Source organism: Leopardus geoffroyi, chromosome B1 (genome assembly GCF_018350155.1).
Source record: "Leopardus geoffroyi isolate Oge1 chromosome B1, O.geoffroyi_Oge1_pat1.0, whole genome shotgun sequence".
NCBI lineage: Eukaryota > Metazoa > Chordata > Mammalia > Carnivora > Felidae > Leopardus > Leopardus geoffroyi.
In genome coordinates, this window is record NC_059327.1 from 117,658,636 (window position 1) to 117,686,580 (window position 27,945).

At 38.8% G+C, this 27,945-nt stretch overlaps 1 long non-coding RNA gene across 1 annotated transcript; it reads right to left on the bottom strand.

Annotated features, from left to right (window-relative positions):
• Nucleotides 1-17,903: 17,903 nt before the first annotated feature.
• Nucleotides 17,904-19,775, bottom strand: LOC123594565. The gene is made up of 2 exons (XR_006710783.1): nucleotides 19,653-19,775; nucleotides 17,904-18,092 (listed from the first exon to the last, which is right to left on the bottom strand). It is a non-coding gene; the product is annotated as an uncharacterized LOC123594565 (long non-coding RNA).
• Between the last annotated feature and the right edge of the window lie 8,170 nt (nucleotides 19,776-27,945).

A 27,945-nucleotide genomic window follows, 5' to 3' on the forward strand; every position in this document is an offset into this window, starting at 1 on the left:
CTAGGCAATTAAGAATAATGTTTTGTCTATGAAAGAACATTTATATGTTTATTTTGTGACTGGTTTTAATGGGACTACCCAGAGCAGAGCTCCATTTGATGATACTTCCCACATGTTTTTGACTAGGCTAAATGAGCTATTTCTGTTTTGAAGAGCACTGGATTGTTTATGAAGGGTGTTGGCCCATTAGAATTATATAACAAACATAGCAAGAATTTTCAAACCACCTTTGTATTCAAGTAGATAAATGTCAAAACCCTGCAAAAGGATCAGTGCTTACTCTGTGGGAAGGGTGGTTAGAGGAGCTTTCTTAGAAATAATGTGTTACTGAGGACTTTTATTCTCTGAAGTTCATGTATTATGTACAGTTAAGAAAGAGAAACACTTTGCTGATAGATGGAAGTGTCTTCTATTAGGATTTCATAATGTGTTAGGGGGAAGCTAGTGAACTTTCCACCTGGAATACTGCATGTGAACTGTTTGTGGAGGGGAAAAAATAACATAAGTTATGGGATTTTCTAAATTGCTTGACATAACATGTTCTAACTTTAGGCTTGTCTGTCTTCAAATATCTCTTAAGGAGCAAAGCTACATATAAATGAGACCATGTATTTTGGAAGACTGGTTACAGGAATAATGCATGTCGTTTTCATTATCTTCAATGTCTAATTTACCAGGACTAAAGAAAGTGATGGGTTTTTTGTTGTTGTTTGTTTTTTGATTTTGTTTTGTTTTGTGATAGGATTAACATTTGGAGGCTTTGCCAGTTACCCAGGGGCAGGAATTCTATAGCTTCCAGAGCACATAGGACTCTCTCCTATTTGAGGGGAGTCAGGCTTGATTTACAGTGGTAGCCAGGTCCAAAAAGGAAAACAAACATCAGATCTGGATTCACTCTAGATTACAATCTGCCAGTTAATGTTGTGTTGGTGGAGCTAGCTTAAAAAGGTGGTGTGTGTGTGTGTGTGTGTGTGTGTGTGTGTGTGTGTGTAGGTGTAGAGATAGTTTTGGCTATCACGGGTGACTTCTTGTTTTGTTGGACTTGCTGAATGAATCGCCTTATAGAAAAGAGTCCTGTCCTGTTTATCAGGTTTCTTTAAACTCCTTTTTCTCAGTGCTATCCAGAATGCATTCGCTATTATTCTCTTGTATGTCAACATGCCTTCTTTCTTGAGCATAGCAAACAAGTCAGCTTCCCTTCAAATGTAATCCAACCCCTTAAGGGCAAATTTTTTGTCATCATTTATGTGGATAATTACAGGTATTCCTGCTGTAATTTACAAAATTATAGGAAGTTTAATTTTTCTTAGTTGTGGGTTTTCATCACAGAAAGTCATCTGACCAGTTCCAATGCTTCACTCTCAAATCCACTGTAATATATTAATTTTTGACTTTGAATCGCAGCGCTACTATTCTCTACAATCACGATGGGTAGGAGCACTTGGTAGATGAGATAGAAGAGTTTACACTCAAAAAAGCAACGACGGTCCTCCAGGAAATTCTGATTTGAGTCTAGCTGAAGTGTTTTGTTTTTGATTGATTTTTGCCACTGAGATTCAGCATCTCATGAGCAGTTTACCACAAACCTTAAAAGTTATGTATTGTGAGAATAAAGGATTGGCTATTTCTCCCTAGATCCTCCCAGTGCGTTAGTTTGTAAACAGAAAGTTTCAGTCAAATGCAAGTAAAATATAAGTAAATAAATAGTAAATTTTAATCCTATTTTATTCCAGAAATAATATTTCCTTTAATCATAGTAACATTCCATTTTCCTTTTCTGAAATCATACATTTTGTTACCAGAATGTGTTTTGTATAAAAGAGGTTAAAATAAATCATTAGATGGTTTTAAGGAAGTCACAGTACAATTGAATGTACAATTTAAAACATAGTCTAAGTGTAAATGCTGTGTGTGTGTGTGTGTGTGTGTGTGTGTGTGTATGTGTTTAAATTTCCCATTGGTTATTTCACATAACAGTAATCAGAGTCATTGGCAATACATTTTTTGAAGGGCTTTTCTACAGGGAGCAAAAGTAAAGAGAAATTTTAAAAGCCATCTTGATTTCACCTGTATTCTGACGTGGCCAACCTAGATAAGAGGATACAGGGCAAAGTTGACAAGAACATTTTTTTAATTTAAAAAAAAAAAAAAAAGTGGCACAAGGATAAATGAGATGTATCTCCTAAGTGACCCAAGGAAAGAGAGGGAGGTTTTTTTTTGTTGTTGTTATTACTGTTCTCAGGAAGAAATCTTCAGAAATACTTACAACAGGACCAGGCATTTATTAAACAAAATATTTACATTCTCCCCGCCTACACCTTTCCTGTAGGAGATGAGGGAATGTGTAATTATCAGGGCCAGTATATCCTCAAGAAACATTTGTTTTAAGAGATTTTTGCCTATCTCCTTTGCTATATATTCTAACCACATTTCATCTTTTCTAGCACATCGAGGTAAAATTTTCTGTATGTTTGTGGCTTGAAAGTATTAAAGAGTTTTCTTTAAACTGATAGTATATTCTCTAATGACTAAGCTAACATGTAAGATAATACATATCTAATTAATGTAATTTGTCAGATTAATGACTTTAAGCAAGTCATGTTAAATTTAAAAATGGTAACGCATGCCCATTGCAGCTAACTTAGAAGATAAAGGCATGGAGAAGTAATGGCTATGCATAGTTACATACCTTTTATTTCACCAAATTAAATTAAAAGGGGACCAAGCGTCCGTCCATATGTTGATCTAGTATCTCATTTGAGGTTCTCCCTCTCTGAGCAGGAAGAGCCCTGGTGTTAAATCTATCTGTGGGATTTCCTGCTGCCATTTTTCCTGCTGTACTCCTGTGGCTCTGTAAAAGGATCATCTTTCTTTAGATGACCACCTCTCATTGACACTGCAGGAGAATGTTATTCATGCTGTCCTTGTTCATCGGATGTTCATGAGATAGCTTTCAATCCAGGTTGCTTCTCCTTGAGGTCCAGGGTTTATACAGTTCCTGGCACCCAGCAACTTGACTCCCTGGGTCAATTTTCTTTGAAGGGACTCTAGCTTCTACAAGTCCTGGCATAAGAGTGGTATGCGGTCTGCCTAGTATGGCCTACAAACACATCCATTTCTTCAACCCTGGGAAGTCATCTGAGCTCTTTTCTTCTGAGCCTTCAAGGTACACATGAATTCCTAAGATCACTCGTCCCCTATGGCTGACTTGCTGGTATTTGTTTCACAAGAGAAAGGGGAAAAAATTAAACCACAGATGGAAGCATTAGTGTGGCATCATTTTTAAGCAAATAAAAATCCCTCAATACTATATTACCCATCCTACAGAAGGATAACCACTATCAGAGTCACTAGGCAAGGCAATAACAGAGGGTACTCTTGGTGGAGTCCTTTTAACTGGCTTCCCTTGGCTTGTGCTCTGTACAGCTTTCATGGCTCTGACTGCGAATGAATGTAATTATTTCCTTTTCATTTATTTTTCTATGCAAATTAGTAAATATGCATAACCTTGTAACAGCACCTTTTTTTTTTTTTTTTTTTTTTTTTTTTTTTTTTACAAGTGCTATGGGGTTGGCCGTCTGAGACTAAGGCAGTCAAATGACCCTCCTCGGCATATCTCTGAGCACACAGACTTAGATTCTGCCAGAGGAAATTTGGGCAGCATTTTTATACAGAAGTTTCATAGAAACAGGATTTCCTATGAGGAAACCTCAGCCTTGGGATAATTTTTAGTTTAAAAGTTATTAAAACATCCAGTAGGATGGACTGGGATGATACTGACCAAGTTCAGATGTCCATAAAATGCAAAGGAATGCCCTGCTATCTGATAAACAGCACATCTAGAGGTTAAGTTAAAATACTAATAGGAAAATGTAGTGAGGGAAAGTTGGTTTTGATTCTCCAAGGAGCTTAATTCAGAACCTTTTGGAACCCTATCATTTTGGAATAAAAGTGTATGTGTGCATTAACCCAAAGGGTTGCAGCTTCAGGAGCTCAAGCCAGATTTGACATAGGAGTATCCTTTGATGTAATTAAGAACTCCTTTTTCTGGACTGAAGTCTGAGCTGGAAATTCTGGCAAAGCCCAGAGGAGGTGTTTCTGTTCAAGCCCATCTTTATAGGCTACTTTGGTTCTACTGCAGCTATAGTGGTAAGCAAGGACCCCAGGAATACCCAGTATGTAATCTATACAGGAGGCTGCATCAGGCATGGCTATCGAGTCTCCAGCACTGAAAACAAAACATCAATACAGAAGGAAGTTCTGGAAGAACAAGCATCAACAGGGCAGTCACCATGCAGTCATCCAACCTACAAGGGATCAAGGGGCAAGATGAGAGCAAACAATGTTGGTCCTCTGAATAGAATAAGCATCATGGGAATAATTGGACATACTAGGGAAAAGAATTCAAAAAGATACTGGGAGACTTGGAGTTGTGCTTTGAAATATACTGCAGTCTGTTTGTATCCCAAGCTGGGGAAGAAGAGGATACCAATTACATATTCAAACTCCATGGTATGTACGTAAAACTTTAAATTGTGGGTATTTTCCAAATCATCAAAGGTTTTTCAAAATTGAGTTTGAATGGCTTCATAATAGTCCATCCTATGGTGTGAAGAGATCCTTCTAAGCTCAATATGTAATGAATGAGAAAGATAGCCACATCATACAATGTGATCCCAAAGGAGTCTAATACATAGTGAACAATGTACGTAGTGACCAGAACATAAGATTAGAGTCAGAGACTTGACTTCAAATCCACGTTCTCCTCTTTTTGGCTGTATGATTTTGCTAAAGGTATTTAAACTTTCAAATTATTTAAAACTTTCTGTGCCTTAATTTCTTCATCTGCAAAATGGGGATAACCCTATCTCCTTCACAGCGGGGATGAGAGGAGGAAATAAAATAGTGCTTATTTAAGAAACTAAATAACCATGAACAACAAATACAAGGTGGTTATTGTAATATTTTCTATGTGGGCAAACTAATTCTTCAACTTCTCATTTTAGTAGGGTTTAAATTTATACTAATAATGTAGCTGTTAAATAAGGCACATACTTTTTGGTTTTTAAAAGTCCTTTATGTTAAAAAGTACCCAAAGGAAAACTAACTAAATACACATTTCTGCTGTGATACCATCTCTCTCCAAATATCATTGCACAATTGTTGGTTTGCAACATTGCATTGGCTTAAAAAAAAAAAAAAAAAAAAAAAAAAAGAAATGCAACATGTTAAAGCAAATATTCCAAGTAAACAAATTGCTTTTATAACTCAGAAGTCAATGTGGCTAATTCCACAATGGAAAATCTTACAAGATAAATAACTCTTATTTTAATAATTTTTGCTTTTTAAAAATTTATGTTTACACATACAGTATTCCTTTCACTCTAGATTTCCAAATTGCAGAGCAGAGAATTAAAACTATTTGAAAAACCTCTTAGGATAAGGGTATTCGTGGTTCTCAGAATAGAGATGGCCCTTGGCTTGGTGTCTGAGCTAGTTCATGGCATGGTGAGGGCTTAACTTTTAACTTTTTTTTTTTTTTTTTTAAGGGCAAGTGAGATTAGCATTTGACATACTAAACAGTATATTTAAAGAAATTCTTTTTGAGTTGACACCATGTTACATTAGTTTCAGGTGTACAACATACTGATTCAACTTCTCTGTTAAGCTCTGCTTACAAGTGCAGCTACCATCTGAATAGTATATAGATGATAAAACTACCCATAATCCCATCAGAGATAATTACTAGACACATGTAAGTCTTTAAAAAAAAAAATGCATTTATACCCATTTTACTCAGTTTTTTAAAAAGGATTATTTTGAGAGAGAGGGAGAGACAGAATCCCAAGCAGGCTTACGATCTGTGAGATCATGACCTGAGCCGAGATCAAGAGTCGGACACTCAACCGACTGAGCCACCCAGGCGCCCCTAATTTACTCAGTTTTATCTGCTATAAAAAGTACTGTTGACCACGTGGCTTATAAAGAATGGAGGTTTATTTCTCACTGTTCTGGCGGCTGGAATTCCAAGATCAAGGTCCCAGCATGGGTGGATTCTGATGAGGGCTCTCTTCTGGGTTGCAGACTGCTGACTTTTCATTGTATCCTCACTTGGGGGAAAGAAAGCCATGTAGCTCTCCCAACTCTTCTAAAGGCGCATTAATCCCATTCAAGAAGACTCCACCCTCATGGCCTGATTACCTCCTAAATACGATCACATTTAGAATTAGATTCAACAGATGAGTTTAGGGGCACAAAAATAGTTCATAACAACACTTACATATACACATCTATTTAAAGCAGAAGCTCAATCACTCATTTGTAATTTTCATTTATCAACCTAGCAATGTGTTTTAAACATTTGTCCATATCATCGTTTTTTCTTTACATTTTTAATATCCAAAGACTTCCACTGCATGAATAAACCACAATTTATTTACCCAATCTTCTATTATTAATCTTTTAACTTTTTACTTTTCACCAATTATGAATAGTATTTTCACAAACATTTTTTGTGGCTAACTCTTTACACACATGTGTGGTTTTTGTTCAGAGGGAAATTCTGGGTCAAAGGTGATATGCAAAAATAATAGAAGTGTTGGATGCATGTTACAAATTGTCTTCCAAAAGCAAGTTACAAAATGACATTTTTTTACTCTAGTCCTTCAGTGTGTATTTCCCCAAAGCCTCAACTGCTGACTACTATTTCTCTTAAAAAAACAAACAAAATTTTATTAAGTCAGTGAGACTAAAAAAGCATATATTTTACATTTGTCCTTATTCAATTGTGTGATTATATTTTCTTGTGTTTGTCTATTACTGGTTTGCAAAGGTATCCCACGTGAATATGCAAATGTTAAAGTGCTTAAGTTCAGATCTGTTTTCCTGCTTTTATTATTAAGGCTTTACTGTTCTCAGCCCCTTTCTGTAGGCTCTCACACAGTTCCTTAAGTGAAGTAGTCCTATTTTAACTTACAAGGAAGTGAAAATTGAGTCACCATGGGAGTTCAAAGGGTAGATCAAATTCATGATTTATGCCCTTTTGAAAAGGGCTTACCTAAACTCAAAAATCCATCGGCATACATCACCTTACATTATTCCTGTACCTTTCACCTATGGATCAGGTGGGACTAAAAAAGTAAATGTAAATATTACGATTCATCATTCAGAGATCTAGAATGGTGCATGGAAAGGGTCTTTAAAGTTCTAGTTCAACCATTTGGTCGGTTTACAGAGGGAGAAGGTAAAACTTGGTGAGGTGACTTGGTGTCATGGAGAACCTCTAGACTTTAGAGTCAAAACCTGTGTTCAAATCCTGGTTCTGTCACTTGCCAAAAGTAAATAGGAAAATGTACTCAACCTCTTGGAGCTTCAGTTTTGCCATTTCTCACGCATGTTTAACATTAACTGGCTCACTTGACTATTGTGAGGTCAGTTCCTTTCCTGTCCCCTAATGACTTACCTGGAGTCACTTATCTAGTTAACTGGACAAGACTGACTAGAGCCCTTATCTCTTGATTATTCACCCTATGCTCGGTTCACTATATCCCAGATCTTGAAGCACAGCATATCAAGGTGCAGCATTTTAATTAAAAATATGCTGGAAAGAAACACAGGTGTTGTGAATACTCTTGTTTGAGCCAATCTTCTGTCAGTGCTGTCCAGTGACAGACTACCAGGCACACACCTATGATTGGACAAGATGGATTTATTACTGGGTGCCAGGAAGGAGACCTTCCTTAGGAAACATGGGGCATTTCAGTAGAAATTTTTGAAAGGATTATCACAGGATTAGGACTAACAAGTGATTTGGGGGGATGGTTTAAGGAAGTGGCTTTGTCCTGGTTTGGATGTTATCAGGAGTTGGGGATAATTCTGGGCATTTTCAAAAATCTTGTGAATGAGGTGATAGAAGTAAAGTGAGGCTAAAATCAGAATTGGGAAAGGAGCATCAGTTTAGGATATGGAGATGTTCGGTATTTCTGTGGTTTGCACAATGACCTTGTTTCTGTGCTTAGAGAAGTTATGAAATAGTCTTGTTTTTATTCATCAGGGTCACTGATGGTGATTTGGATGGTTGTCTGTGGTTCACAGTAGAATACCAAGGCTATATGTGAGTGCTGCACTAGCGCTTAACAATTTAAGGCCTAGCTTTAAGTATCAGGCTAGTTTTTGAATTTCTGAAGTTGCTTTTCTTTTTCTCTTTGCATCTTCTCTCTTGTCACTTTTAGGCCAAAGGTGACTCTGGGACAAAATTCTGGCCAAAGAGATACAAACATGTTCTGGGAGCTTTCTGTTAAAACAGGATATTACCTGTTAAAACAGATATTGGCACCATCCCTTCTTGCTGTCCTATCCTCTTCCCCCTCCTTGGTGGAGAGGGGATATATTTATAGAAGCTGCAGCTGCCTTTTTGTAATAATGAGGGAAGGTCAAGGAAAGCTGAGTCTTTGGCATGATTGATCTGCTGAACCAATCTAGCATTGGTAACTGGATTTCTCTGTATGGGGAAAAAAAAGAAAAACACTCCCTAATTTAACAAAACACAACACTTAGGTTGTTTGTTACCTGTAGTTGAAAGCTTTCCTAAAATATTAGGTATCCATGTTTATATTTACTAAACTAGATACTCTTCTGGCAGCCAAATTTTTATAATGGCTCAGAGAATATTCTATTTGGAAATATATAGGCTGGAAATACCCCCTACCCCCCTTTTTTAAAATAAGGCTTATGTTAGGTGGAAAAACTTTTTTTCTGCTTCATAGGGTTTGTCATTACTTCATTCAGATGCAATTGCTTCCTTGGTTTCAGAAACCTGCATAAAAATGAAGGCTTTAGAAACCTTCCAGATTGAGTTCAGCAGAAAGAAGTGTGGGTACATTTTTGTAGACTTGATTATCGAAAAGGTGAATACAGCTGTAAACCCACTTGTTGAATAATTGTGACTTCACCATTGCAATTTTCTGTGCTTACAGAAATGAGTCCCTACAGCCATTTCAATTTGTTAAGCTTAACAATGTATTGGTTGGTTTTAATGATCATTGACTAAGGGGTAGGAAGAATTCCTGTCCTCCTAGAGGGATAATTCCCTAGCGACTCTGTACCGCTGTGGTTAGCGGGTTAGACCCCACAGTACAGAATCAATGCCCACTGGAAAACTGATAATGTGTTGAGAGGTGAGGATGAGGACAATAGCTAATTACTGTTAATATTTAGTGTGTAAGAAAAATAAACTACAGGGGCCAGTAGGAATTCAATGTCTGCTAGATTCTGAATGTGAGAGGTCTTAACGAAGGATAAAGGTTCAGAGAAACTTCATGTATTGACATTCAGGACTCCTATATTGAAAATTATGTGTCTATGGTCAATAAACTTAATCCACCAACTGGGAATTATTCTACAGGTGTTTCTTCTCTCTCTCTTTACCTTACACATAGTGGGTGCAAAATAGTTCAAGAAATGGTTGAAAATGCATTAAAATTTGGCTCTGCCAAATGGCTTTGCAATAGTGACAGTAATAATTTATCAAAATATTTTTTATAAACAGTAAATTACTCATCAGGTAACAATTCAACTAATACATTACTGAGTAAAATATATTAACGCTAACAGTGGTGAATATAAACTATCCAGATGCAAGGAAATTGAATAATTGATGAGGAAGATCCTTGTCCACTTAATTAAAAAGAATGTGCATCTTGAACTACTTGCCTATGCCAGGAAAATGTGTCAGTGCGTGAAGCAGGCCAGTGTCTCATTTTCAAGAAAAACTTAAACATGAGAAAATAACTTCACAATATAAGTTTTATAGTCTACACTCAAAATGTTTGTAAAAGACTGATTTTTTTCTTCCAGTTCTTGTATACACACATGCAGTGAATTCGTCCAGATGAAATGATTCCTACAAACAGGCCACCAATGGGTTATCTGTTGCAGGTATGTGTTGAAATTATAGGTATTATACACTTTCATGAATTTAAGAGAAATTCACTAAAAGAGGAACATGCAGAATCTGTTTTGTGGTAGTTCTATTCAGAATGATTGTTGTTTGGTAGGTTTCTCAGAGTTCCTCTCTATTTTGTGTTCTCCAGGAAAGATGCTCTTTGAAATGGATAGGAATTGCATCCTGGGAAAGATACTGCAAAAGAGGTTTAGAAAGTTGTCTGGTCTTCTATTTTGGTGTTTTTATGGTACTATCAATCTTCCCACAAAATAAATTTCTGGTGAAGTATGTGTCATGATGAACTTCTTTTCAGAGCATGAATGAATGAAAGAACAAACTCTCAGCCTTTATTTAGAAGTAGATTTGCCAGCCACTGCTCTCTCAATCTGTTAAAAGCTGTATAAGGGCAGGGAAAGAGGCAGTTAAAATCAGTGAAATAAGTACTCAATTACATGTATCAAATCTGCAGTGAACAAAGGAGTGGACTTATTTTCTGGAGTGATATTTGAGATCACTCTTAAGTAAGAAGTAGAAATTTTCCAGGTGGACACAGGAGTAGGGGGGACAGAACAAACCATTTCACACTGTGGCCAGCGACATTCTTAAAAAGGGCCATGGAGCACATCAAGCTGTGTGCTGACAGCCTGGACCCTGTGTAGGATTCTCTGTCTCCCTCTCTCTCTGCTCCTTCCCTGCTTATGCACACGTGTTCTCTCTCACTCTCTTAATCTCCCTCTCTCAAAATAAAGAAACATTAAAAAAATAAAAAGGTCCATGGAAGACAATGGAATGAATGTTAATGAGTACATTATGTTAAGACTCTTAAGTCTCGGCTTTTTCCCCCCCTTTTTTTTTTCTGGCAGAAAGACGGGTAGTGAAAGGATTTTATGCAGGTTGTTCAGAAGTAGATCATGCAGGCATTGAATGGCATGCTAAGGTCTTTTGATTGTGTCCTGGGTCATCGTATGTAAGCTTCACGGAGGCAGCAATCATGCCTACCTCGCCCAATGCAACAATCTTGGTGACAGGAAAGTGGCTGGAATTGTGTATTTATTAAGGGAATGACCAATAAGCCATTAAAGAATTTTCAGAAAAGGAGCAACTAATTAAGATTTAAATTTTGGGAGCATCACTGATAGCAGTAGGAACATGGAAGAGAAGGGTGTATTTTCTATTGCTGTTGTAACAAATTACCACAAATTTAGTGGCTTAAAACTACATGATTTTATTGTGCTACAGTTCTTTGGGTCCGAAGTTTGACCTGAGTCTCACTGGACTAAAATCAGGGTGTTGGCATGGTTTTCTTCCTCTTGGGAGGCTCTAGAGGAGAATCCATTCTTTGCCCATCCCAGCTTCTACAGGCTGCCTGTGTTCTCAGCTCATGGCCTCTTTCCTCTGTCTTTCTGCCTCCACATTGCATCTCTTGAACCCTTTTCTGTCTTCCCATCTGTCTCTTAGTGCATTCCAGAAAGGGCTCATGTGATTATATTGAGTCCACCTGGATAATCCAAGATAATCTCCCTTTGTCGGAGTCCTTGATCTTAATCACATCTGCAAAAGTCTCTTTTGCTATGTAAGATATATTCACAGGTTCTGGGGAATAGGAAGCCATTCTGCCTATCACAAGGGGCATGAAGGTACTTCATAGCACTAGAAGTAGAAGACTGGTAAGGAAAATGATTGTGCCCGGATAAGCTAATCGACCAAAACGGTTTTTGCTTGTCTTCTTTGGCAGAAAGGTAGGCTACATTTTAATACTTTCTTTGCACTTAGTTGTAGCCAGTAAGAATGAGTTCTGGCCAAGAGGAGTTATGTATGTCTTCTGTGGTCCTGGCCCATAAAACACCTGTCACTCAACCCTCCATGCTCTTTTCTTCCTCACCGGCTGGCTGGCTGGCTGGCTGTGGAGGGATCCGGCAATTTCTTTGAGGCCTCCAGGAATAGTAGAATCTCTAGCTAGAGACAACTGGGTTCTTTTGTGGAGCAGAGACCCCTACCAAAGCATGTTTCACCATGATTTGCATGATAAACCTTTATTATGTTAGTCTCTGAAATTTAAGAAGTGTTTGCTACAGTAGATAGCCTAACTTGACTGATCTTGAAATTTGCACCTAGCGGTGGGGTGCTGCTGTAACAATAAATGGGACACTGATTTAGTGTTCGGCCAGTGGGTGGTGAGAACCCTAATATTAGGGGCTTGAAATATGGTAACCCATGTTTTAAATGGGAAAAACCTTGGATGTTGTCTGAAAGCTCATAAGCCACAATTTGTGCTTAAAAATCTTATAGATTTAAGATAGTGATTCTTAATTCTGGCTCCATATTAGAATCACTTGGAGAATTGTAAAAAACTATCCATGCTCAGACCCCACTCCCAGAGGTTCATTTAAAAAAAAAAAATGTTTATTTTTGAGAGAGAGTGCACAAGCGCGAGTGCAAGTGGGGGAGGGGCAGAGAGGGAGACAGAGAATCCAAGGCAGGCTCTGAGATGTCAGCACAAAGTCCAGTGTGGGGGGCTGTGGAACTGAGATCATGACCTGAGCCCAAGTCGGATGCTCAACCCACTGAGTCACTCAGGCACCCCAGAGATTCTGACTTAATTCCTCTGTGTGTATGTGTTGGAGAAGGAGAAGGGACGTTAGTATTATTTTAACAGTTTTCCAGGTAATTCTGATATGCAGCCAAGCTTGAGAACCAAAGTTCTAGGGGAGATATTGGAATTGTTTTTCTCTAAAGTTCCAAATAGTAAATATTTTGGGCTTTGAGAGCAATATCATGTTTGTGACAAGGATTCAGCTCCTGCTGTTATAGCACGAAAGCCACCATGACGATATGTAAGAATATGGATATGGCCATGTTCAGTAAAACTTTATTTACAAAATAGGCATGCAGCTGGATTTTACCTGTGGGCCACTGTTTGCTGATTCTCTCTCTAGGACCATGATTTTCAAAAACTTTCGTCTCAGGACTCATTTACCTTTTTAAAAACTGAGGATCACAAAAAGTTTTTGTTTATGGGTTGTATCTAGCAAGAATTACCATATTAATATCAAAACTGAAAAGTTAATATGCTAATGAATTGAAAATAATCGTAAATCTATTATGTCAACAGAAGCAATATATTGGTAAAAAAAAAAGAGTGGGGTTGTTTCACATTTTTTCAAAACTCTATGTTGTCCAGCTTAATAGAAGCCAGAGAGATTTTCATTTGCTTTTTCATTTACTCTGTTGTGATATGTTGTTCTTGTTGAAGTACATGAGGAAAATCTGGCCTCACACAGATATGTAGGTATTTCTTGTTGGAAGACCAATCTCCTTCTGGAGTATTTTTTAGAAATTAATTTTTTTAAATGTTTATTTATTTTTGAGATAGAGAGAGAGACAGAGCATGAATGGGGGAGGGTCAGAGAGAGGGAGACACAGAATCCGAAACAGGCTCCAGGCTCTGAGCTGTCAGCACAGAGCCCGACGCGGGGCTCGAACTCAAGGACCACGAGATCATGACCTGAGCCGAAGTCGGCCGACCTTCTGAAGGAGTATTTTAATAGCCTTTTCAGATAATTGAGGATATGTTTTAATACCATATAATGATTCAGCAAGTGATAATTTCTTAAGTTGATTGCCATGTGGAATCTGAAACTATATCAAGGAACTTCTCCTTGCATTAAAATCTATCGGTTTACTTGTTCTTGTAAGGGATCTCTTACCTATGCCTGATTTTGTAATATCTTACATTGGTTACTTAGGAAATATTGTTTCATGGATTTGTACCTTTGGCGCACTTCATTATACACTTTCTAAAAATTGCATTTGTTAATATCAGTACTGATCTCTTCAGAAAAGTCTTTAAGGATTCAGAAGCTGGCAAGCACATGGTGGAGGATACAATTTTCCCAAAATTCTAATTTTTACTTGAAAGCTGAAGTTTTATCATTGGCAACAAATACTGTCAGGTTGTTCGCCTTCAAGTGACAGGCTCACTTCATTTATTTTCAAGAAACCGACTGCCAAATACCCAAGTCTGAATAACCATATTTTGTTTATCACTTGTTCCCTCAAGTAAAAATGGTGTTCCATGAAAAAGAGAGAAGTTCAGTTCGCAACTCAAACAATCACATATTGCTTTCCCCCCAGACAGCCATTGTATTTTGGTATGCAGCAAAAGTGCTCTATGTGTTCTTTCCTTCTGATCCCACAGAATGTGTGAAAGACTTGTACTCGAGGGTTGAGATTTAATAAAGTGAATAATTTTGCCTGTTTCAGTAAGGTCGTTCTTAAGCAAAAGTGGCTTTAAAAAAAATGAGTATATGGTGACAAACAGGATGCAAAGTCCAATGACACAGTACACAGTGCAGATCATGTGCCTTCATTTGCACTAAGGGACCAGCAGATTTACCCACCACCACTCATTGTAGTGTAGCATTGGTACAAATGTTGTCAACACAGTGAAAAAGGGCAAATAAACTGAGGGTTTTTACAAAAGTATTTTAAAATTTTTATTTAATGTTTATTTATTTATTTATTTTTTTAAATTTTTTTTTTTTCAACGTTTATTTATTTTTGAGACAGAGAGAGACAGAGCATGAACGGGGCAGGGGCAGAGAGAGAGGGAGACACAGAATCAGAAACAGGCTCCAGGCTCTGAGCCATCAGCCCAGAGCCCGACGCGGGGCTCGAACTCACGGACCGCGAGATCGTGACCTGGCTGAAGTCGGACGCTTAACCGACTGCGCCACCCAGGCGCCCCAATGTTTATTTATTTTTGACAGAGAGAGACAGAGCATGAGTGGAAGAGGGGCAGAGAGAGAGGGAGACACTGAATCCGAAAAAGGCTCTAGGCTCCAAGCTGTTAGTACAGACCCCGACCTGGGGCCTGAACTCCCACACCACGAGATCATGACCTGAGCTGAAGTCGGATACTCAACCGACTCAGCCATCCAGGTGCCCCTACAAAAGTATTTTTGACCTTGTGGATTCACTAAAAGGGTCTTTGGGATTCCTAGGTATGTTTGGGCCACGCTTTGAGAAACCACTGTTTTAGGGGATGGTTTAAAAAGAATCAGCGTGTTTCAACAAAGAGCTGTGTTCAGAGAGAATTTGCCAGTTTTCAAGTTGACTAGAAAACAATGGGAAGTCCAAAAACTTGGGGTGAAAAGTGGTTGGGGAGCCAACTGTTCCATTTGGGGCCACAAAAGTCCAGTAAAACTTTTTAGTTGGACAACATGATTTAGTTCTGTCAAAGATCAGATTAAGAGTGGAGCCTTCTGATGAGAAACCATGATAAAAGTAGCTGTTAAGGAGAGGAAGGGGAGGGAAGGGAGAGAAGGATCTGAGAATTGTAGATGGAAGTGAGTACATCAGAAGTCCAGCATGTTTTTGATAGAACTTGTGTTGTCAAGAAGTTCAAAATATCAGACTAAAAAAGCTCATTGGCTGAGCTGCAAAATCACATTTTGGCTCTCAGACTTTCGGTAACACTCATTTCAGCTGTGACCAAAGAGAATAAATAGATGGTAAGAACTAAAATTTTGAGGTGCAAGGAGGAAAGAGGAAAATGAAATTATTCCCGAGCAGTAGAATTAAAGTTTAATCAAATAACCCCCCTTCTCCGCAGGGTAGGGGCTTTAATAAGACCCGCCAAGCAGGATTTCAGAACTGCAATAGACCAGTGAACACTATGTATCTCCTATTATTCCCCTTTTTGAACGGAAGTTTTAATTGCCTTTATCCTGCACCTCATCCACCATTGTACATAGACCAGGCCCATAACAAACTCCACTCTCTCTCTTGCCTGCCTGCCTGCCAGGTTTGGACACAGATTCTATGCCATGACGAGGTGGTATCGCCACCAGATGGAGGAAGCCTGGTTACCTGAATGGAGCAGAGGCTTGCCCAACACCACACTGGATTGTGACACAAGCAAGGAAGAAATTGTATTGTTCTGAGCCAGAGATTTTTTGTTAAACTCTTGTTACAAATGTTTTCTGTTACAGCGATTAGACTACTCTGAATAATGTAGAAGCTATTTCATTGATCTAAACATGAGAAAAGGAACTGAGGCAGTGGCAGAACAAGAATACATAGTCTAGAGGTAGAATCAATATCCTTCTGTAGACTAAGGGGGTGGGGGTGGGATGTGAGCAGGAGGGACAGCAAGGAGTGTGGGATGAGTTCTAGTTTTCTGGGTCTACATGGGTGGAAGTTTTGAATAGTACTTGATAGAACAATCCAGTGAAGTTGTCTAATAGGCAGTAGTAATATGAGAGCTAAGAGTTGGGGACAGAGGTCCAGAAAGGAGGCATATACAAGGCAGTCATCAGGGTATAGGTGATGGGTGAAGCCAGGGGAAGGAGCAATGGTGGATAGAATTTCCTGGGAAGACCACTGAGAAGAAGAATACAGAGGTCATCTAACTAATAGAGTAGAATCCACAAGAGAATAATAATAAACTCCCAGAAAAGAAGAAAAAATGGCAGAAAAAGGGTAGGTCAGTTTGAGGAAAAACAGTTCAAAGAATTATGAAATGTTAGAGTCAAATATTGCAAAGAGATCTAAGAGTTAAATATTAGATTTTAAAATTAAGGGAGTATTGGTGACCTTCATCAAGATAATTTTAATGGAGCACAGATGTAAAATTCAGATCATTGTAGGATAAATGCCTTATGATTTATGAATAAAAAACTGAAGGTATTAAATCTTGACCACGGTCCACAGTAAATGTTGGAGCTTGGCTTTGAACTCTTGCCTATCCAAGACCACAACCTGTGCTCCTCCACTCTTTTAAACAGGTTCTGAAAAGTGTACTTAATTAAAATGCTGACTCAGATATAATTTTGATTATAATGTTGTCAAAGCAGTATAAAATAGAAGGCTCACAGAAATTGTAAAGGTCAATATTTTCAGAGAGAAAGGTGTAGGTTAATTTTCTATAATATTTTCTGAGAGGATTTCCCTCCCATTCCCCCCCCCCCACTTTCTTTCTCATAAGCTGATTGTATTGATTTTATTGGTAAATAGTTAAATTTTATAATATGAATGGGTGTGTCATTGTTATACACTTATAATATTATTTTGGTTTTAGAATACAGGTTGTACCATTCTGCTGAAATAATTTTTTCTCAAACTACGTCTAAATAAGATGACTGATGGAACTTTTTCTCTCTAAAGTCTTATGAAACTTAATTAGCAAGATCAAAGGCTACAAGAGCTTAATAGCCACAATCACATTTACCAGATGCCTTGTTAGTAATTCAGCATTTAAAGTGTAATCTCCAAACAAGTCAAAAACAGAGACAAATGTTTTTTTAGGAGATTTAATTTAAGATTTTTTTTTCGTTAATAAACCTAATGGAAAATCTTAAGTGCTGCTATAGAGCACTATTTCAAAATAAGCTCCTTAGCAAAATAAATGAAAGACATGTAGAAACCTGAAGAAGCATTTATTTTTGAGAGCCAAGGTGTCTGCAAAACTCATGTAGGAAACCTCTCTTTCTTTCATTTCATATAAAGACCATTTTGTGTGAAATAAAGGAAAGTAATTGGCATCACTTGAATTCATTATTCATTAAATTTAACTATTTTTGGCTTGGCATGTATTGATTTCCTAATCTGGAATGCCTGCTAAAATATTTTCATTAAGATGTGTTATTTTGGGTAGTAAAAGGACCTTCCAATTTAGGACTCAGAATATTCAATTTGGAGTATATATAAAGTCAAGAATAAATACAGTCAGCATTATTAAACATAAACCTTGCTACTGCCCTCCTTCAGCTGCAAGTTTTGATTGCATAATTCATTCTTGTTTATCCCCTGTGCATTTCTATAGCAACTATATCTGTGGATTTTATGTGTTTGGTTGAAATGCCCCAGTAGAACAAAAGAGAAGCATCTGTAAAAAATTTTTGAAGGCTGTGTGTAGTGATGAGGAATTGAGAAATGACCAGCCTTGTTTGCAAAGAAATTAAAAAATATATCTTTTTATCTGTGTTCAAATGTGTGTGCAAGCATGTTTGATGCATTTCCCATTTTAAAGACATTAAGCCCCATCTGATTACCCATATTCACTTAAAATGGGGTGGCAGGTGATAATCTCTTCTTAAAAATTAGTTGATATGAAGCAATGTAGAGAGCAGAAACATGCAGCCTCATCCTAAAAAAAAAAATTCATGTTATTATTAAGTCATCTATGTGGATTTTTGTAAAATAGAAGTAGAAAAATGTAGCTATCACATGCCAATTACGCATATTCTAATAAGAGCTAGGGTAATGGGTGTCTCCATATTTTAAGGGATACTATTTTGCAGTATACACTGCCACATAGGAAATTCAAAGAAAACCAAAAATAGTTTATAAAAAAAAAACAAAATTAAACTAAGTTTATTTTTGTTTCCAAACCAGGCTTATTAGCAATGATAGAATTCTATCATATGCTGGAAGGATAGCATAGCAACTTCTGAATCTTTTATCAAATGTTAAGACTGTTTAACACATTTTATAAAGACCATGAAAATAGAAGAGTTACCAATTAACTTTAAGTTTTGCATTTCTAACATTTTTAAACATGTTTTGTATGCAGGTGAAACAAAGCTGAAAAGTTTTTTTTAGAATTGGAATAGTTGTCTTTTACGGTACTAGTTATCTATAACACAGACAAATGAAACAAATACTTAGTCATTTTATACTGATTTTATTCATTCGTTGAACAAGTATGAATTATTTACTCTGTAACAAGATATTATACCTATATCTCTGGATGCATAACAAAGGTTTAGCTACTCAATACTTTCTGGAACCTAAGGACTCATTCTTCTTGTCAGTATGAAGCAAGATTGTTTGGTGCATATCCCAAGTGAAAAGGAAGAAAAAGGGCAAACAAAACAAACATGTATGCCAATGAATTACAAAAACTACTATTTAACTGGGTTGGGACCAAAGGTTGTTAGTGCTATTGGCCACAACTATCTGAAAAGAGCCCAAAATGTCAAGCTGACCTCTTAATGGTGACTGGGTGAAAACCAAGGTTCAGTGGTTGGTTCTTGCTGCACATCCAAACATTTGGATGTCTGTCCAACATTTTTAGTTACAGCTTTTTCTTCTATTAACAAAGTTTAGGAAAGTATAAAGTAGAAGTTGAACGCTTATGGTTTTATTTTTATTTTTATAGTAAACAAATGAAAGCAGTCCATATTTTGAACGTGCTTCCTTAAGTTCATGTGGGGCTAAAGTGGCTTGGCATTAGTTATTTATGAATCACTGTTGATAACAAGAATGCAAATGTGAATTCAGAGGGACAGGAAACCTGAGGGACAGAAAATAGGTAAGATCATTATAGGCTACGATGTGCTCTGTGAAAGACAGAAAGGGGGGGGTTGTGAATGGTGGTCATGGAATGAGGCCAAAAAGAAGCTTTCTGAGGAGGTAACCTATCACCTGAGGTCCAAAGGATGAGAAGTCCTGGGAAGAACCAGGGGAAGAGTCGTGCAGGTAGACAGAACTAAGAGTGCAGGAATATGAAGTGAAAGAAGCTTGTTGGTTAGGAAGAGGAAGGAGGGTAGCTTAGACTTCCCTAATTAGGATCTTTCTGACTTAGGTAATTTCATATCCAGTGGCGAGCACCCTGCTGTCACGCAGGATAGCCTGGGTTGTGCTACCGGAACCGACCATCCCCAATTGCAGCCACTCCAAACAACTAGATTCATTTCTTACTCACTCTGTATGTCCACTGCAGCTGGCTAGGTGCTCTGCTCTATGTGCTCCACCCTCCACAACCCTTGCCGACAGAGCGTCATTACCTGGAACACAGAAGTTACTGAGGCAGTGTAAGAAGAAAGCATGGCACCTCCGGGCTCTTAAAGCTTAGCACACATCACTTCCTCTCGTATTTCATTGGCCAAAGCAGTGACTAATCTCAAGTCAGCAAGGAAGTGTGGTTCTCCAGCATTCCTGGAACATGAGTAGAACTAGAAGTATTGATGAGTGGTAGTAATATCCTCTGTGGGGGTCAGCGAATGACCTGGAATTGCATGTACAAGTCGTGAGTGTGTGTTGGGCTCAGAGGTGGGAAGGCATGTCTTCAGGGAAAAGGTCCATTGTTTTAATCAGATTCCCAAGGGGATCTGTGACACAACAATGATTAAAAACCGCTGGACCAGTTGAAAACTGTCATGTAAACAGATAATTGCTATACAAGGCAATTTGCAGCATGAGTGAAAGGCTGCAGTGATTAAAACATTGTGAGTGGTGGTGGGGGGGGGATGTGCACGTGCATATGTGCACGCAAGAGTGTGTGTGTGGCAATAAAGAAAAAGTTGAGCAAATTTGTAGACCAAAGGGTGGAAGGCAGAGAATAGAAAGCAGTGGATTAAAGACACCAAAGGGTTAGGGGAAATTACTGAAGTCCCGGAAGATGCCCGAGGAGATGGTGTCCAGTACTCTCTAGAAATGTTAAATTCGGGGATCAGATAATTCTCTGATATAAGAAGAAGGGAGGGAAAAGGTAGCTGTCCCCATGGGTCAGGCTGCAGGCAGTGGGGAAAGAGAGGACCTCTGTTTTGTCTGATAGATGGACAAGGGCATCTACTTTGAATGAGGGGATTGTAGAGCATGTTGACAATTCGGAACAGCTGTAGGGGAAATCTGAAACGGAGCTGACGGGGGACAAATGAAAGGACTGCCAGTAGCACTGAGGGCTCAGCTGATGTTGGAGAACACAGATTTGGTGCAGTGCCAGGAAACAGGGTTATAGGATTTTTCCTTATCCATGCTCAGCTGCCTGGAAGCAGGAGCTGAGAAAGTTAACGGTTGGACTGATTCTGGGCTGGGGATTGGCAGAACAGGTGCGGCACTATGCTTTGCTGATAATATGAAGTTCAAGAATCTCTGTATGGGCAAAAAGGACTAATTTTGCTTTTGATTTTTAAAATTAAGCTGGTCAGTAATAGCAAGAAGCAGCTTTACACCTGTAGTTATTCTTTGTGAGCTGCGGTTCTCACTCCCTGTACAACTTCGTTCTGTTTGGAGTTCATAGCTGATAAAACCAATATAACCAGGATGGTTAAGGATACATAGTATAGCTTATTTTTTGTTGCTTAAGTAAGGTTAATCATGCTACAGCCACAGAAGATTTATGTGTTCCTAATATTCCCTTACTCCCCCAGTAAAATCTGATGGAAGAAAGGTGAAAGAAAAAAAAATTAAAGCTCTAAAAATATAATTACGTATTCACAGACAGAATTGCTTAGCTAAGCATCTTGCTATTAATTACTATGTTGTATATTTTGCTGCCTTGGCTGATACTAAGACATTGTATTTAGGGAAACCATTAAATGAAGACAAAAGGAAAACATCTGGAATAGCTTAGCTCCAAAGCAGTGTGTGGTGTGAAATAGCATTGTATTGCACTTCTCTTTCCCCCCGTTGCCTGCCAAATCCCTGAATTTCTCTGATTTCACTGAGGTTACATCATAAGCCTTGGATAAAAAACAGTGTTGCTGTTCGTAAAGGGTGCATATGCATACTTAAGGCAAACACAGCCATAATAATAATTCTTCTGTCTTCCTTGAAACCTGTCATTTTATTTTCCATTTCCTCAGGGTGGAGGCTTTGTCTCTTAAGTGTCTATTGATGACTGACAGGTGAGGTGAGCAAGTCTGATCATTTAGAATTGTGTTTGAGGCTGAAACTAAATGAGACTTTTCACATACTTCTTCCACAGAAAGAAGTTAGCTAGCAGGAGGCAAGCAAGTAAAATTCTAAAAAGAGATTGTTGCTACAAATGGCTCTTCCCCAGAAGACCCTCTCTCAAGAGTTTCAGTTGTTGATAACTAGCAGGTTTTATCTCCAGGAATGAAGTTTCTCTTCGCTTCTGGCCTGCCAACTTATAGACGGTCTTCAGCTGAGGAAGTGCTGCCAGAATGAATAGCTGGAGAATCTCCTCGACTTTTCTATTTATTTTAGAGTATGATAATTTGAGGGAAAATTAAAATTGCCAGTTTTCCATTACATGTGAAAGCTCTCGGTGCCGGCTATCTCATCAGCCCTCACAAATATACTTCTGCGGAAAATTGTGTAAACAGATGAAGAAGCCAAGAAAACGGGGGATCAATGTCTTGTCAAAGGCCACACAGTGTGTTCAGGGGCAGGACCGGGCACCTGCACTTCGTGACTGATTTGACCGAGGCTTTCCTGCTCTAGCCTGGGACAGGGCAGCACGTGGATGCCGAGATCACAGAGTAAACACCAAGCAGAGGGCTAGTTATGCAAGGGGCAAGGATGACAGATTTTAAATGTGTACATGTTGACTGCGACGAGCTGTTCCTGAGGCCCAGAGACTACGAGCACCCTGAGAGCAAGGGCTATCTGTTCTTCTTTGCAAATGGCACCACTGCGCTCACTGCCTGGCAGAGTACTAGACATCCAATCAATGGTGAATACTGTCGACTGCAGTCAGAGCCTTTAAAAATGACTCAGATAGTCTCGTTTCTCTGCTCAAAATGCTGCCATGGCTCCTCATTCCCTTCAGAGTCAAAGTCAAAGCCAAAGCCCTGACTTAGGTGATTTGCTCTTTGCTGCCTGTGGGGCTGCGTTTCCTATTTCTCATTCCCCGCTTTCTCCTCGAGCACCCTCCTCTTGCTCCTTTTCCATGACCATTGGCTGTTCTTTAGTCCTGAGCCCTTACTCTACATCCCTGAAAGGCCACCTCCCTTACTTCCTTAAAGACTTTGCCCAAATGTCGCTTTTCATTATCTTATACCCACTACCCTTTTAAAACTCAGAGGCCCCTGCCCCGCTGTACTCCTGAACTCCCTCAGCCTACTGTTTCTTTCATAGCACTTACCACCTTCTGACTCTAACTTAATATGCCATTTACTTATTATATTGATGTTTTGTTGTCTGTGTCTTTTGCTAAAACATTAGCCTACAAGAGTGAGGATTTTTTTTTTTCTCTCACTAGTATCCCTAGTGTTCCATCCAGTGTCTGACACATAGAGAATGCTCTGTAGACAATTGTTGAATAAATAAATTAATAAAAGTGGATTAGTGAATCAAGTGAGTAGATGAGTTGGAGAGTGAAAAGGATATACCATTAAAGCCAGCTGTAAAGGTGAACCATCCCTTGTGGTAAATTTATAGAAGAAGCAAACATTCATTTTCATATTCACAAGCTCTTGCAATTCATGATGAGCTTGGCCAACTTTCAGAGTCAAGGCTGCATACATCCAGCCTATTAACTGTCAAGCTCTCTTGTCAATGTGTAGTTTAATCCCTGATGAATTCAGACAAACAGCACGTGTGTGGTTTGGTATTTCCCAAAGTGGGATATGAGGCTGTCTCTGCATTAAAATTGCTTAGCTAATATTAAGATTCCCAAAACTTATCCAGTTTACTGAATAATCTCTATGAGAGGTTATTATTAGATCCCCAAGTGATCCAAATGCATGCTAAAATTTGAGAATTACTAGTACATAGAAAACCTATAGAAAACGATGGGTCTGTAGTAGAACAGAATCTCCCACTGTGGTATGATTGTTCCATAGGATGCAATTAAAAAAGTGTGCGTTGAATTAATAATGGTAACTGTGGATTAGTTTTTTTTTTTTTTTTTTTTTTTTGGTAATAGGAATTCTCAGAACCTTTATTAAGCTGGCATCATTGTGAATTTCCAATAGTAAGATATAGTATATAGCATCCCAGTTTTATTTCAGTGTGGGTATCTCTTTTTTAGGTATGTCTTACTAACTTTTGGGGGTGAGTTTTTTTTTTTTAAGAAAAAGTTTGAGCATTGCTATTATACATAATAGCTAAGATTCATTCCTAATTCTAAAAATATCAAATTTTCTATAATTCTGTTGTCTTTTTTATTAACTCTCCTTAGTTTATAATCTAATTGGGGTGTCTTCCTCTCCTGAGACAAATTATGAAATAGTATATCTGCATTGCACGGTTCCCAGACTCACTCTTACAAATGAAAGATGTATTTGCGTGTGTGTGTGTGTGTGTGTGTGTGTGTGTGTGTGTGTGTGAGAGAGAGAGAGAGAGAGAGAGAGAGAGAGAGAGAGAGAGATGGGGTGGGAAGTAATGTCAGTTCAGAGAACACACAGAATAGCTTATGTGCATACCCTGAAGGAGTTGGATCTGGTGGTTAAAGTAAAACTTGTGGATGAGTAAGTGGGGGTGTGCTGTATTATATGTTAGTGGGATGCACATGTATAAATATCTCACTGGGTATAAGCATATCTGGGGCCTGTTCTTCTGTATTGATCACCACTAATCTATTCCTTCTGTCACTTTCCATTCCTTTGGCATGGCCCCTGGAAACAAGATAGGTATGTGCCTAGAATAAACTGCCTTCTCCCCTTTTGAAAGCCATTCGAGGTCTACCGCACATTACATCCTTCCGTGTAATGGAAGTATCCACACATGGGCAATCGCTGTCTACAGATGTAATGAACCAAGTGGGAGGTAATGAGAAGTGACTGTCACACCATCTCTAGGGCCCTGTTCCTCCCGCCACACAATTACACTGTGACCCTAGAGAAACTAAGACTGTAGCATTCTTCCCCCTTCCTAATGGTCTTAAAATCAGGCCTAGCTTACCAGGGGGAGCTGAAATGCAGCATTATTCATTTGAAAGTCAGAGGACGTCCAAGGAAATATATGATTATAATACAGGAGGCTGTTCTATACACAATCACACACTGTTTCCACAGTTCTGACTTGGCTTTCTGCCTGAAAGATGCCAGTAGACTAAGACAGTCCTTTCCTGCTTTTCCCTGGCATGTGCTTTTGGGGTGAGAACTGTTCCTTCTTTCAGACCAGGAGAGTCTAGGGATCAGGCGGTGGGCAAAGCTTCATTTCTGTTAGAGGAGTACATGCTGAAGCTTTACCAAAAGAAACCCCTCTCTTTTAAATAATGGTGATAAATGCAGTGAGAACAGTTCCTGGATGCTATGTCTCTCCAGTCTTCTTTCTGAGTTGCGCTTCATAGCCAGCATTGATTGCGGTGACCATTTCCACTGGCTTATTCTTGCAGTGGGAGAGAGGTGGCAGAGTTGCAGAAAAGGTAGAGGGTCGCCTGCTGAGTCAACTTTTAGAGAGCCTACAGAAAGCGCAGAAAGGTGGAAGCCTTTTAAAATTCCTTCCATTGTCTTCATTTTGCTCGTATAGCTGAGGCTTGCCCGAGCTCTGAGGGCAGTCTGCCAACTGCTTGCTGAATAGTGAATGGGAACAAGCTGGGCTGCTGTGTTGCTTGGCAGAGAGAGAATAGCAGACAGGCTGGCTGCTGGCTGGACGACACCATTTCCACTCCTCTGTGCCTCTGCCTGCAGGAAGCCCCCAGGTGGCATTAGGGAGAATTAGTGTGTAAATCACAGGGCCTGCTAATTTCTCACCACTTCATTAGCTGACGGTTCAATGAAAGCGCTCTCCTGCCATTCACCTCACGTCTGTGGTGCTGACGCTTCTCATCAGCAGAAGCAGAGTTCAGTCATGCTGTGTTGACACGCTTGTGACTTTTTGGTCACCCCCCTCAGCGTGTGCTAGTTTATTCTCTGACCCCGCCACTGGCAAATACTTCCTTGGGCGTCCTTGTGACACCTACCTCAAATTTCCTTTTGATTCAGACTTGGTTTCACATTGCCAGGAAAAGCTGGACATTTTCTTGCTCCTGTCTGTGTCTTTTTACAGGATGGGTTTGAAGACCTACCACAAAGTGTTAAAAAAAATACTCTGTATGTTAAAGGACTCTCCCTTGCAGCATCACTAATAGCAAATTTTTTTGAGAGCTTAATACATGCCAGGTATTGTTCTAAGCACTTTGCAGGCGATTGAATCCTGTTACTTCTATTTTATGCAGAGGAAACAGAGACAAGTTAATTTTGTTACCTAGGACACACAGCATTGAAATAGAGAAGTCTGGATCCAGAGCCCACACTCTAAATAGTAAGGGATTTTGCCTTAGTCAATTACTTAGTTAATTACTGGAATAATTCAACAAACATTAATGAAGCACTAAATATGTATCACTTATTATGCCAGAGTTTAACATATTACAGTTTACCTATCCTTTGATTTTTATTTCCATCACACAGAAGGTATTTGTCGAGCACCCCTTATGTCTCTAGAGTTGTGCTCATGTAGATGCAAGAGAAATATAGGGTGTGACCTTGCCATTGAGAGATTTATAGACATGTAGACCAGAGGGTGACAAATTTTTCTTTATAAAGGGGCAGGTAGCAAATAGTTTCGCAATGAAGTTCAGGTGATCTCTGTCGCAATAAGTATGAAAGCAGTCATAGACAATATATAAATAAACAAGCATGTCTATATTTAATAAAACTTTACAAAAATAAGTAGTAGGCCATATTTGGCTCATGTGCTGCCTGCCATAGAGGATAAAGCCAGCCCTAAGAGAACCATATAGAAATAGTAAATAATGATAGTGTAACTGAGAGCCGAACTGTGTGTTTCTGCCAGTGAGGTGCACAAGTGAAATTGTGTCAGAGAGCAAAGAGAACTGTGTAATTTTAGTGATTAGGCAAATGGTTTCTAGAGGTGGAACATGAAACTTTCCTAAAGTGGGAAACATCTGATAAGTACCTGGAAGGTTGTGAGGTGGCTTTCATGAACAAGCCCATTGTTGTTAGTACCGTGTATAGCAGGCAAATTGGCTGCCTAATATTCTTTGTCTCTTCCTTCCTTGCTATCAGAACCCCAAATCTGTTTGGTATCACCATGTGCTCAGCTCCAAAGATGCGTTGATTAAAGGCAATCGTAACAGTTGTATTCTCTAATTTCCCAGCCAACTGATCCGATTCTGATCAATTACAAGTAGAGGATGCCTACTACGCTGAGAGGGATGGAGATCTTTGGCATTTTTGACCAAAGGGACAGACAAAGCCAGTGCTGCACATCCCTCCTGTTTTCCTGCCACGGTGTGAACGTGAAGAGGAGCTGAGGCAGCCATCTTGGGGCCTTGAAGGACTAAGCCAGCATGTAGATAGGGAATGGGGGGCAGAGAGGAGGAGACTGAGGCTCCGATGATGCCACTGAGCTACTGCCCAGGTGCTAGGTTGCCTACCTCCAGCCACTTAACAATTAACTAAATGTTTTCAATGTTTTCAGTTACTATTAGTTAAATAACAAATGTGTCTCTTAAAATATTTCAGGAGAACTGTCTAGAAATTCTAGAAGTTTCCCATTTTCTTAGATATCTCAGAAAATTGTGCTAAATCAGATGAGAATTATTTCTGATACTTTTCACTTTATTGGTATTTCCTTCTCCATGATACACTAATTAGGAAAAAACAGAAGAATATCAGCCCATTTTCATTTAAATATTAGTGTAAATGTTTTAAAATATGTCTGAACAGGGTTAACAGTGATTATGGCTGGGTAATTGAGTCCCTCTAGATGTTAGAATCAGGAGTGTGGTTTTTTTTTGTTTGTTTGTTTTGCTTTATTTTTATAACTTTCCCATAGGAAACATATAAACAGAAATTTAAAAATGGCTCTGACAACACCAAACTAATCTTATTACGGCAAGCTTTTTTTCTGGCTGACACTGTTTTCCTCTTCTTCTTTTCTCTCTGGCTTTCTAAACTCACCTCTTAATTTTCTTTCCCATATTGCTGTTTTTTATTCATTTGTTTTATAAAAGGTCGTTCTAACACATTTTCCATTTTAATGTAGTCTGTAACAGTCTGATGTTGCAGGTATGAGTATGGAGTCCTTGAAGTCTGAGTCTTATTTTGAAAAGTTTCACCCAGTAGTCTTCTAGAGTCATTCCTCCATTTAATAAATGTTAACTGTCTCTTATGTGCCAGCCATGGTTCCACGTGCCATGGAATTAGGAGGAACAAACATTTGAAACTCCGTGTTATTCTCTTTTACCCTCTTCCTCTGGGCTATCACCATCAACTCATTCTATAAGACCCAACATAAGTGCTATTTCCTCCATGAAACTAGAAGTGACCAACTCTTTGGTTATTTTCATAGTGATAGTA